Genomic DNA, 11585 nt, shown 5'->3' on the forward strand with positions numbered 1-11585 from the left:
TTTAGCTTATAGAATACCATATTCCAAGACCACTGATCTCTTAAAGTCCTACTTAATCCTGACTATTGTTCCATGATATCTGAATTGCTTCTTTCTGACTGCTTGCAGGATTTTCTCCTTGACCTGATAATTCTGTTATTTGGCTACTATATTTTTTGGCATTTTCAATTTGGGGTCTATTTCAGTAGGTGATTGGTGGATTCTTTTGATGATTATTTTACCCTCTGCTTCTAAGGCCTCAGAGCAGTCTTTCTTGATGATTTTTTTGGGGCTAGACAATGGGGTTAAGTGACTTGCCTAGGGTCACACAGCTAGTAAGTATTATGTGTCTCAACTGGATTTGAACTCAGGTCCTCCTGAATCCAGGGCTGGTGCTCTATCCACTGTGCAACCTAGCTGCCCCCTTGATGATTTCTTGAAAGATGATATCCAGGCTCTTTTTTTGATCATGGCCTTCAGGGAGACCAAAAATTCTTAAATTATCTCTCCTGGAACTATTTTCCAGGTCAGCTATTTTGCCAATGAGGTATTTTACATTTTCTTCTGTTTTTTTCATTTAAATTACTTTATGTAAATTTGTTTTTAATTACTTCACTTTGTATATATTTTATATGTACCCATTTGTGCTATTAGAATTGTTGTTGTTTTTCCTTCATTCTTGAAGAGGACCATGACATCAGGAAGGTGATGCCATGACTTACAAGCGAATTGGATTTAATTGAGGGAGGGTCGGGCAAAGTCATAAGCCTGAGTGTGCTCCAGAACCATCTATTTCTAGTGGCACAATAGAGATCAGGATGACTGGAGATGACCCTGGATGCAGTAGGAGGCCTTGGCATTTTTAAAATAAGGTCTTTCCTAGGTCTCATTTTGTTTGAGGCAATACATATTCAGTGATGAAGGCTAAGTAAGAAATGATGCAAATAATAGCCTCTTTTACTTGGTTAAAAAAAATCAGTCTGGGCAGGGAAGATCCTTAGGGTTTCTGGACAAAACAGAAACTATTGTTATTTATATTCATTCTGAGCAATCAGAGCCTGAACAATGACCTCATGGGCTTGGGCTAGAACCTATATAATAAGTAAGTAAAGATATTAGTGTACTGAAAAAATAAGTGTACTGAAAGCAGAAATTGTTTCATTTTCTGTCCCTCTGTTCCCAGTATCTAATATAGTGCTTGGCACATAGTGCTTAATAAATTATAATTGAATGATTGATTTCTCTGTTTCTTTGCTCATTCCCTCATATATATATATAATTACATTACACATGCACACACACACACACACACACACACACACACATGTTGTTGTTCTCCCACCTCAAGTAAAATGTAAGCTCTTAGAGAACAAAGGCTGGCTTGTGTGTTTATATGTATATGGTGTGTGTGTGTGTGTGTGTTGTGTGTGTGTGTGTGTGTGTGTGTGTGTGTGTATTTGGGGAATGGCTTTATGGTGAATAATGCATTGTATTGGTGTCAAGACTCAAAGAAGAATTATAATATTGGATGTTCCAGGTAAGGCAGGAGAACAGGGTAGCAAAAATGAGAGGCTAGTGAAGGAGATTTTTTAAAAGTAGCTAGGTGAGTTTGAGGAGGCTTTCAAGGTACAGTGCATGGACAAACAGCCTCTTTTACATTTATATCAGACCAGGCTTGCAGACATAAATTGCTGATGCATCTCTACAATTTTCTTTCTGATTTGGTAAGCTGAACATTTATGATTTTACAGAAAGATTTACATGAAACTTCCATTTGGAATGAATGCTAACTTAATAAATTCACCAATTTCAGTCTACTTATTCAAAGTATTGAATGATTTTTAAAAATGTTTTATCTATATTCCCTGAAGAGTAATGGTTTTTCTGCTTTCATTCCACAATGAAATTGTATGGCAACAAATTACTTTATTCTACAGCCAATTGTGTGAGTTTATGGGATATTAAAAATCAAGAGGTTTACAATATTATAGATTATCTTTCTATGGGACATTTTATGAGAACTGACCTCTACCCATGAATGACCCCACTTCCTAATTCTGAAAAATAAACAAGCTTGAAAAAATGGAAATCCCATTAGACAAACTGGAAAATATTGCATATTATTTTGAGGTTCCAAGTTATAGGATACCCTGAGATTATTTTAATTTAAAGCACAAATAAAAAAAGTCTACAAATATGCAAAAGCTGTGTATGATCTTGTTCATCCAGATAGTGCTAAGTGCAATTGCACACTAAATAATTGTTTAAGAATATTAAAATAGTTTTTGAATAACATGAAAAGAAGCAAAACAAAAATTAAAACATGTGTGCTCAAAAATAACAATAATTCATTTATTGGTCTTCAAAATGTCCTCAGAAGGAAGAAAAATATGTTTTAGGAAGGAAAACTCTTTTTTTAAAGATAAAATTACTAGTTAAGTCAATAAATGATTGAATCTTTAATTATCTCTGATCCTGACACATATACTAGAGTATTCACAGGCTTTATGTAGATGATAAAATCAAAGGATCATAGACTTGAATAGGCCTTTAATTTTTCTTTGCTCAAGGTCTGTTTCTTTTTTGTTTGTTCATTTGTTTTACTTTTGAGGAAGCTAATGCACACTGAGAGTAAGAGACTTGCCAAAGGTAACAGAGCCAGGTAGTAGCAGCAAAGCTGTTAGTAGAATACAAATCTTATGACTAGTGCTATTTAGATTGTAACATATTCTCATTCTATTATATATAATTCAATATTTAGCATGAATCAATAATCACTAGTTAATCTTATACCTAAACCTAATGTGTATGTCACTTCAGATATTAAATTCATTAGTCAACATTGGTGTCACACTTTGACCTTTAAGTACAAACATGGTATAGATAAAGGGAAAAAAATACCCTTTTAATACGGTGTACTATTTGACTCAAATATCTATTGCAATGAGTTGTCATCTTCAGTAAAATGTCCTGTACTAAATCAAGGAGTATGAAATAGTGTGGTCCTCAGCCTTAATCACTGATGTTGCCCTAGTACAATTTTTTCTGGAATTTAAAGGTCAGGAACTTTGATCTTTGTGTCTACTCTCTTTAACTTGAAACTCTCATGTATGTTTATTACATTCTAAATTCTGTTATGGCTACCTGTGTGTATTGTGTTAATATGTATGTGTAATAGAAGAAGCCAATAATAACAGAAAACATATTATTTTAGTCACATAGAAGCACTCACATAATATTAGTATTAGAAAGACTGACCATTGTTTCAAGAAAATTGCAGTCATTCAAAGAGCTTTGCAGTTTCATAAAATAAATCTATTCTGTTGCATTTCTTCAGTTGAGTTATGGGCCCTACTTGAAGCCTATTTGAAACACTCATCTAATGTGTGTGTGTGTGTGTGTGTGTGTGTGTGTGTGTGTGTGTGTGTATGTGACTCTATAGACAATATAGATATAGTTATATATCCACATATGCATGTATACATACCTCCATGTCTATACATTTATACATGTATACGTGCATAATTATGTACGGATATGAGTAGACACATGTGTATGTACCCATATGTATGTAATATCAATATCCTTCTGGTGCTTTTGTGTGACTATAGGACATGTAATACTACAGGGTCTACAGATCCCAAAGAATTAGAATAAACAATCACTCAAAGTACAATGGAGAGGAACATAGTTGCATTTAGCAGAATGCAATACTCTGAAAATAAGAAATCATAAGTCATATAAAAGATGACATGAAAGGCATTTAGGAGTGAAAAAAGCTACCATGTATTTCATATTTTGAGAGAGAATAACGAATGGACAGACACATATGCAACTGGTATTACTATAGTATCAAAGAAAAAGAGAGGGTCAATATGTTAGGAGAAATTGCTATAGTAACCTTAAAGGAATAAATGGACCAGAATGACATGGGATGGTAGGCATGGATACATTATTATTGTCATGTTTTGAGGAAGTACTAACAGAAATGAAATCACAGATTCATTTAAGTATGGTTTGTACAGTATGTCCCTATTTTCTAATAGCTGTCATGACATGGTAATCATGCATTCCAGCTATTATCAACTAGTGGCCTACCTTTCTGATCAACAGTCTGAATACAACAGTCTAAGTATAAAAACATAGGTCACTGAGAGAAATGATTATTAATAACCAATTATTAATGTGGGGTGAGGTAATATATATTTTTTCATCTATTACCTCATTCAAAACCCAGTCCTAGTGAAGGACAGGGCTGATAATGAAACATTCCCTTCAATCTTGTCCAGGACCCCACCCAACTAGGAAAGCTAATTTCTGAATAAAGACAATCTAATCTAGGAGAATTCCAGCCTAGATATAAATCCTTTTGTTTGGATCAGGATTTCTTAAACTTTTTCCACTCAGGACATCTTTTCATGTTTTGGGCACTATTAGTTGGCATTGTGTGGCCTGAGAACATGTGCAGTGCAAAGTGCCCATGCTTTGTGCTCAGGCTGCAGTGAAGTTGCAGGATGCAACATGGACAAGCACTGCCAGAAACACCTCAGATTCATTACACGTTTGATTTTTAATTAATTTTTGGCTGATGCTTTCAGAAACCTTTTACTGTTGACAAACATGGGGTCATGACCCACACTTTAAGAAGCACTGGTGTAGACTGCACAAGGCACAGGGGGTGATCTGGGTAGAATTGAGTCTCTTTGTCCAAGAATGACATGATCAAAGCTATTTCCCCAAACCCATCATTAGAATAACCCTACCCCTCATTATAATATTTACTCTCATTAATTGTTCACCACTAAGAGTTAATTTCCACATGTCAGATACAACCCCTTTTCCAAGGGCATTTAAGCATTCATCTGACTCCAAGGTTCATCTTTGGTTTTTGAAAGACCCACTGACCTCCATTATTTGCTAGCCATGATGAATAAATTGATTATTAATTATCTAGAAACTGTGTTTCTCAGTCTTTTCATTCATCTCACCATCTTCTTAAATACATTAAATTACTTGGTGATGATACCTTCCAAAATTCCCACCCTGATGATTTATTACAATGCAGAGGTTCTAAATAATCCATAGTTATATCAATAGAACATAAGCTCTGGAAGAGTCTATGAAACTTAATTTTTTTTTAATGATAAAAAACCGACCATACTATCTGAGAATGTTTCTGGGTATAGAGAAGGTTTCTGCTAGAAGGCTTGAGCCTATAAGATAGACTCTTTAATGATGATTTTTTTAAAAATTTGAAGTAGATTTCAATTTGGTAAAATTTACTTTTTTATAATTGTTTGGGAAGTGGTAGAAAAAAGTCTATGAATTTTAATTCATATAGCTTGTAGATAATCTGAAAATATACATTTAATGGCCAGGTCTTTGAATATGAGGACACTTCCTAATGTTCTACAGAAGAAAGCATTTTTAGATTTATAGTATTTATAGCAATATAACATAAAAGACATATTTTAGAGTGAAATATGAGTATGTACTGATGGCCATCAAGTTTTTATTTTCTTTTTTACCATGAAACATTATGAACTTCATCATGACACAGAAATTTTTTATCCTGGAAAATCACTTCAGCTGTGTAATTCATAGTTCTTAGGGACCCTCTGTCACTTTAGCCCCTCTTGCTGATTGGATGGCTCCTCTAAGGATCTCCATTTAAAACACACACCTAGGGAAGCTATTTCTTCATTACTCACCAGGCCACAATAAATAATTCTCCATTATGTCCCTGTACCAAGCACATCTCCTCAAGCCATTTTCAGCTTCCTTTTATATGTTACCTTCCCCGTTAGAATGTGAGCCCATTGAGGGCAAAGACTGTATTTCCTTTTTGCTCATATTTGTATTCCCAGTGTTTAGCCCAGTTCCTGACATATAGGAATCACTTGATTAATGCTTGTGGACTGAATTGTTGCTTGTTGACTCATTGGCAGAATGTAAAACAGCTAAGACTATTGGAAGAATTGGTTTTATCATATGACCAGAGATTACTTTGTGTGATACTCATTTACCTCATTTTATATGGTTAATGTTTTTTGTTGTTGTTTATCTTTTGTTCTAAAAGAAGACCATGATGTTAGGAAGGAGAGAGACGTCATGACTTGTAAGTGAATTGGATTTAAGTAAGGGAGGACTATGCAAAGTAACCAGCCTGGCAATCTTCTCCAGAGAAGATCCATCTAGGTCCAGTGACAAAACAGATATCAGGATAACTAGAGATGTCCCCAGATGTAGTGGGAAGACTTGGCCTTTTTAAGCTAAGATCTTTCCCAGGTCTCAGTTTGTATGGGGCAATGCCCATTCAGTGATTAAAGCTTGGTTAAAAATGAGGCAAAGACTGGCCCCTTTTACCTAGTCAAAAATAAAATAAAATCAGTCTGGGAGGGGAAGACCCTCAGGGTTTCTGGCCAAAATAGACACAATTACTACTTACACTAACTCTGAGCCATCAGAATCCAAACAATGACTAAGGTAGGCATAGGCTGGGACCTATTGTTTCCCAATCAAAGAGAGCTAGAGTGATTTGGGTTTAAGACATGGTCCATAAAAAATAAATTAGCCTGCAAACCCCACTACATTTTGGTATGTTTCAGCAATAGTTAATGAAAACCACAAAGAATCCTCCATAAAAATAACTGTGGGTTACATATTAGGATCTGTTGCAACACCTAAAATAACAAAATTATATATCCTTGAAATAGTAAAGTAATATTGCTTCTTGATGGTGCCTGGTCATATGCAATGGTACACCACAATCTCTAAAGAATCAACATTTCAGTTAAAAAACCTGCAGCACCTTAACAATGATGATTTGTGCATTAAGTGGCATAAAATGTATCAATAACATTGTGGATGAAAAAAAAAATGAGGCAGACAGGTCAAGCAACTACAATGAGTGATAATATAAGACTGTTACACTGATATGTATTCATGAAATTTAAAAAAAAAACTGATGAAGGTATTCAGTGAATTGAGTGAGCTTTCCGTGAAGGATTTACAATTAAAATATGTACAAGAATTAGGATGAGAAGGTGCAGAGGACTTGGATCTGTCCATGGTAGGTACATTACATTTCAAGCTCCTTGGTGGCAGGGACTTTGCTTGCCTTTCTTTAAATCCTCCTTGGTTAACACAATGCCAGACACAGGGAGTAATAAAAGAATTACTTAATAAATATAAGTATTTAGTAAATGAAAGTGTTTAAGAAAGGGAAAATCAACATCCCTGGTGTCAGGTCTTGCTAAGCTCTTTTCAAGGCTGCTCATCCACCTTTGTTGTTCACTTTCACCCACCTCTTACCTGTGGCTCCAATAAACTATAGTGTGTTACCCTGACACTGGCTTGTGCTCCTCTCTCACCCAGGTCTCACAGACCTTTCCTACTGACCTTCTAAGTTGTCTTTGGTGTTTGTAGGTTGAGAAATCTGGAAACCACCACAGCTGCCAGTGATTCAATCCCCTGAGGTCTACTCTGGGTTTGTTGGTCCCCAGTCTACCCACTTTAGACTGTGCTCCTCTCCCAGCCCAGCACAACAGATCTTTCCCATCGACCATCCAGGTTGTCTTAGGCTGGAAATTTGTTTCACTCTGTCTTTGTGTGGGTTCTCCTGCTCCAGAGTTTGTTTAGAGTCATTTTTCCAGGCATTTGGAGGGGTTTGGGGGAGAGCTCAAGTGACTCCCTGCTTTTTACTCTGCCATTTTTGCTTGGCTTTCCATTTTGAGTATTTCTTAAATAGGTTGGTGCCACCTGAAATGATGTACTCTATCACAGAGAAGTCCGTTGGTTGAGTCATGGAAGAGTATTGCAACATTTTGTCGCTCTCAAGCAAGAAATCATTCAATTCTTAGAGAATGACTGAAAAAATTTCCCAGAGCTATATAATGAAGTTTGGAATAATTTCCTGTATTTTTAGTGACCTCACAGGTCATCTAAATAAATTAAATTTACAGCTTGAAGGGAAAAGTCAACTTATTTTTCAAATTATTGTCACAGTGAAGGCTTTCAAAATGAAACTGAGGCTATTCAAAAGCCAACTGTCAAAAGGACAAATGTACCATTTTATTATCTGTATGAAACATTTCATTGAGTAAACATGCCGAGTTCAGAGAAAAATATTCAAGTGATATTGAACTTTTGATTCTGCAATTTGACAGAAGATTGACACTATCCAAAGAAAATATACATTAAATTTAAATTAATTGAAGATCCCATCTATGTTGATCCATAGGAATTCCTCATGCATTTACGGCTAGAGGTTACTGAACTTCAGTGCTCAACAGTTTATTGAAATAAACAAAAAGGAGCCAGCCTTCAAGCCTTCTGCAAGAGTTTGGAAAAAGGGTAGTTTAAAAATCTAGGAGATGGTGCTTTACAGGTTTTCAGTATATTTGGGAGTACCTACATACCTGAACAAACCTTCTCTATTACGAATTTGAATAAAAACAAAAAATTATCAACTTTAACCAATGAGCACTTGGAAGACATTTTGAAAAAAAATTAATTTCAATCATGATTCCAGAATACAATAAATTGATTGCTGACAAGAAGTATGATATGTCCCATAAACTGAATGTCAATAGTAAGAAAACCTGAAAAATGTTTTAAAACTTGTACTACTTAGCAAAATAATCTTTAGTATTAATGTTATTTCATAGTAAATACAAATCTTAAGTAATAAATGTAGTTGATTGATAGTAATTGAAATTTCCCTTTTTAAATATGGTTTATTTGCAAAATAGTTTACTTATTAATTTTAGCTTTACTTAGAAAGTGAGCTGCTAAAATCCCATCTGTGGCCCAAAGACTCTTAGACTGTTTTAATTTTGACCCTTACCTACTGCCAAGTTGTGCAGATCTGTTCTAAATTAAAATAGTTGAACTCCAAAAGGGGTCACAAAGAGTCGGACGTGACTGAAAATGACTAAACAACAACAAATGATAGTGAATTCGTTATATTCTTATGCAATTTGAAAGCTTTAACTAATTCAAAGTATTTCCTTACACTGAATCAAAATTTACAATACTTTTCTCTAAATTCCCCTCTTTGTTCCTACTTCATCTTTAAAGAGCAAATAAAGGAAACAACAATGAGCAATACGTGGTTTCTAAAAGATGGCACCCAATTAAAGTACAAGTTTTCCTTACCTGGAAACTTTTTCTAGGTGAAATCTAGTAATTTTGCATGAAATTATTGTATTTCATTATACCAGTCACTCTTGCAAAATGACAGAAAGTTATCGTGCCCTGATTATGTATTCTCCCTCCCCAGGCTGCATATTTCTAGGTCTTTCAACACATTTTTAATGGGAACAGCATCTTAATATTGCATTGTCAACCTCTACCAAAATAAAACTAGTTGGTTTTTTTTGGGGGTGAGGGCAAGGGGAGTTTTGTTTGTATACTTGTTTTCTTAAAAGTATTGAAACTTGCTAGAGAATTGATTGAATCAGGAGATGGAAGGCTTAGCTTGTTAAGATCACCTTCTGGTTTCCTGAGCACAAAACAACCACAAAAAGCTTCTGACACTCTCTGATGCTTGGTTGAAATACTGTGATGGATTCAGTGTGGGCAAGGGAGTTTGTTCAGCTGATTCAACTTATGGTGGGCTCAAGCATATTATTGATGAGTATTCTTCTCATTCTATGGCTAAGTAAATATTAAGTTACCAACTATTGCATGACTTATAAACATCTCATTAGATTACAATATAAAACAAAAATCTACCAAGGGAACTGGCCTGAGTAAAATCTGGTTCAGAAAATTTAGTCTAAAATGTATACTATCTTCCTTGCCATTTCCCATTCAACTGAATCTATTATCATCTAATAGAAGTTCATGAAATCAAATAGATATAAATCTATATTGACCATATTCCATGCCTCTTGAGGAAATAGTTTTAAAAAATGGTACAATTTTGGATTCATTAAATTAATTTAACAAGTGCTTATCAAGCATCGATCATATCCAAAGTATACACTGTGTTAGATTCTAGGATACAGTCTATATGAAAAATAGTCCCTGCTTTCTAGGAACAAACATTCCACTGGATGACATATAAAATTTCCATTACTAATTCAATAAAAGACAATTTTAGGAGCAAGACAATATTGACAACTACTGACACTCAGAAAGGATTCTTTTAGGAAGGATCTCCTGAATTGAGACTTAAGGAAACCCAAGAATCTAAAAGGCAGAGTTAAGGAAAGTGTGTATTCCGTGTACAAAACATATAGTTGACCAAAACGTGAATTACAACTCAGAAAGTCAAATTTAAAACTACAGGTGGAGTTGAGTAAGCACCATTTAGTAAACATCAAACTGAGTCTGAAATAATTTGCTTCTTGAAGTTGCAATAAATTAATATATGAAAGTCTATACTAAGCATTATCTTTTTTTCTAAAAATTAATGAAAAGCAAGAAGAGTGAGTCCAGAAATCATGTGATGATTGAGACTTGCCAACAACTTTATTATGATTTGAAAGCACTTATTGTTCCCTTGACTGTAAGAGAGCTTATTAGTGAAGTATCAGAGCAACAAGTTAGAGGCTAGATAATACACGGGTAGTTCAGTCATACTGACAAACTTCAAGCTATTGTCTATTTATATGTGATCAATCTGGTTGCAGCAGACTTTAAGATAGCTATATTTACTGGTTAGTTGGGTCCTAATTTATATCATTTTAAATGTTGGCATTGTAATAGTTTGAATCATTACTGAGAGTTTCTTGTTCTATTCCTACACTTAAATGATTTCCAGCAAAATCACATTACTCTTGTTTAGTGACTAATACATGTCTTACTGAGGTTTTCTTTTAGTACTCTTTCTTTGAATCCTTTGGGACACAGACTTACATCCTATTAGAGAAGCAATCACTCTCTTCTATCTATATGAGACTAGTGCTGACACCACTCTAAATTTTCAAGCTTAATTAAGTGTAAGGTACCTCAAAATATATATTTATAGAATGTAAGTCAAATAGAATGTCTGTGGCTCATTGAAAAAGAATGGATTGGCAGTCTAATATAATGATATCAGGAAAAAAAATATAGGTAGTTTAATAAAGGGTATTGAAGCAGGATATATTTAGTCATGTTGTGTTATATTACTTGCAATAGCAGACTAGACTTCTAAGAGTAAAATAGAGCTTTTGGATATCATTATTCTAATAAAGGTAGGATGATGCAAAAATATCCATGTTGAAGCCTAATGGAAGTATATGTTCACATATATATGTATCTGTAGATAGATATATAGATAGAGAGATATAGATAGCTATAGCTATAGATGTTTATCTATACAGATATAGATTTAGATGAATTATATATAGATATGTATGGATATAGATTTAGATAGATGTACATATACATATACCATAAAATAAAATATGATGATAAAGAGGCAAATGGATCCAAAATATTTCCTCATTTGTTAATATGAGAAATAGGGTCCGCTAGTTGGAGGAATGGATAGAGTGCCAGGACAGGAGACAGGAAGGTCTTAGTTCAAATCCATCCTCACTTACTGGCTGTGTGGCCTTGGGCAATTAATTTAACCCTGTCTGCTTCAGTTTCCTCATCTGTAAAATAAGCAA

This window comes from Phascolarctos cinereus, unplaced genomic scaffold (genome assembly GCF_003287225.1).
Source record: "Phascolarctos cinereus isolate Bilbo 61053 unplaced genomic scaffold, phaCin_HiC Scaffold_7;HRSCAF=346, whole genome shotgun sequence".
In the NCBI taxonomy this organism is placed as follows: domain Eukaryota; kingdom Metazoa; phylum Chordata; class Mammalia; order Diprotodontia; family Phascolarctidae; genus Phascolarctos; species Phascolarctos cinereus.